Source organism: Triticum aestivum, chromosome 3A (genome assembly GCF_018294505.1).
Source record: "Triticum aestivum cultivar Chinese Spring chromosome 3A, IWGSC CS RefSeq v2.1, whole genome shotgun sequence".
Lineage (NCBI taxonomy): Eukaryota > Viridiplantae > Streptophyta > Magnoliopsida > Poales > Poaceae > Triticum > Triticum aestivum.
The window spans coordinates 736,199,810-736,202,383 of NC_057800.1; positions in this window are offsets into that span (position 1 = coordinate 736,199,810).

The following is a 2,574-nucleotide window of genomic DNA, read 5'->3' on the forward strand; positions in this document are numbered from 1 at the left end:
ATGTACGCGAGGTACTGGTTTCGCTATGTCGCGAAAGCTGGGGTTGGGGCCGCATTGCTACGCTTGCTCAGAGTGTGCCAGGCGGTCCTAATGTGGGTTACTCCGGGCGCGCTTGGCAGTGTCTGGCTTTTTAATGGACGGACTGGAGAATTGCCTGAGAAGGCTACTTTGTACCTCCGCTGCGAGAGGCGCCGTATGCTCCTCCGTACGGAGGGAGCGTTCGGTGTTTTCGTTGACCGTAATTACTCCTCGAGGGCCTGGCATCTTGATCTTGAGATATGCGTAGTGCGGTACCACATTGAACTTTGCGAATGCGGTTCGTCCGAGCAGGGCATGATAGCCACTGCGAAACGGGACTATATCGAAGATTAACTCTTCGCTTCGGAAATTGTCTGGGGATCTGAAGACCACGTCAAGTGTTACTGAGCCTGTACAGTTGGCTTCTACACCTGGTATAACGCCTTTAAAGGTCAAATTCTTGTGGGCTTAATCCTTGAGGGATCTATGCCCATTTTCTGCACTGTATCCTGGTAAAGCAGGTTCAGGCTACTGCCGCCGTCCATGAGGACTCTTGTGAGATGAAATCCGTTGATGATTGGGTCGAGAACCAATGCGGCGAAGCCTCCATGACGGATGCTAGTGGGATGGTCCCTTCGATCAAAAGTGATCGGGCAGGAGGACCATGGGTTGAACTTTGGGGCGACTGGCTCCATCGCGTATACGTCCCGTAGCGCACGCTTCCGCTCCCGCATGGGAATGTGGATTGCGTATATCATGTTCACCGTCCGCACTTGTGGGGGAAAGCCCTTCTATCCATTGTTGTTCGACGGCTTGGGCTCCTCGTCGTCGCTGTGCAACCCCTTGTCTCTGTTTTCGGCCCTTAACTTGCCTGCCTGCTTGAACACCCAACAATCCCTGTTAGTGTGATTGGCTGGCCTTTCGGGGGTGCCATGTATCTGGCACAAGCGATCGAGTATTCGGTCCAAACTGGACGGGCCCTGATTATTCTTTTTGAATGCCTTTTTCCGCTGACCGGATTTATAGCCTTTGAATCCCGCATTGACTGCCGTGTCTTCATTGCTGTCGCTGTTAACGCGACATTTTTGCTTATTCCGACGTGTCCTGCCACTTTTGTCCTTGGTATCCGAATTACCAGGGTTCTTTGATAAATTGTTACTGCGAGCCAGCCAGCTGTCTTCTCCCGCGCAAAAGCGGGTCATGAGTGTCGTGAGGGCTGCCATGGATTTCGGCTTTTCCTGTCCCAGGTGCCGGTCAAGCCACTTGTCGCGGATGTTATGCTTGAAGGCTGCTAGGGCCTCTGCGTCCGGACAGTCGGCTATCTGGTTTTTCTTTGTTAGGAACCGTGTCCAGAATTGTCTGGCCGATTCCTCTGGCTGCTGAATTATGTGGCTTAAGTCGTCGGCATCCGGCGGTCGCACGTAAGTGCCCTGGAAGTTGTCGAGGAATGCGGCTTCCAGGTCCTCCCAAGAACCGATTGAGTCTGTTGGCAAGCTGTTAAGCCAATGCCGGGCCGGTCCTTTAAGTTTGAGCGGGAGGTATTTGATGGCATGTAGATCATTGCCGCGTGCCATGTGGATGTGAAGGAGATAATCCTCAATCCATACCGCTGGATCTGTTGTGCCATCGTATGATTCGATGTTTACGGGTTTGAAACCCTCTGGGACTTTATGATCCATTCACTTCATTCGTGAAGCATAGCGGGTGTGCGGCGCCTCTGTACTGGGCTATATCACGACGCAGCTCGGAAGAGCTATGTCTGTTGTGTTCGGCCCGGCCGGATTTGTTTTATCCGGAGTGAAGATCATTGTCACATGCCGTAGGGCGCCTGCGCGATCCGTAGATCGATCTTGTTTGTCTTGCCTTATCCTCCAGTATGTCTTGCAGGTCGGGCGCATTTTCCCGTGCCTTAGTTGAGTGGAGTCGGGGCATGGCTTGGGTGGAGGGCCGAGAGGCCTCTCTATCGCGGCCGCGAGGTGGCCGGTCTGCCATGTCATGCGCTGGTGATGTAGGTGCTTCCTCCTCTGATCGGGGTAGCGGCCTGCGCTTCGGGTAACTCTTGGAGGGGCGTTCGAGTTCATACTCTTCGGCCGCAAGGACTTCAGTCCATCTGTCAGCTAGCAAATCTTGGGCAGCTCTAAGCTATTGCTACTTTTTCTTGAGGCTGCTAGCGTGGCTAAAAGCCTGCGTTTAAAACACTCTTGTTCGGTGGGGTCTGATGGTATGACGAATTCATCGTCCTCGAGGCTTGCCTCGTCTTCGGAGGGAGGCGTATAGTTATCATCCTCGACCTCTCGGTCTGCCGCTCTCTCATGAGGGCTGGCTTCTCCATCTTCCTGTGCCGAATCTTGCTGAGGTGGGTGTTCTTCGGTGCTATCCGGGGTAGTATTATCTCCTGTGCCGGAATCACCGTTTTTGCTTTGGCGGGATTTAGAGCGGCGCCGCTGACACCGGTGCTTTGGCTATTTCTTGGGGGCATCATCCCCCACTGTTCCATTGCCATCTCCATCTTTTGGAGTATCCACCATATATATGTCATATGACGAGGTGGCCTTC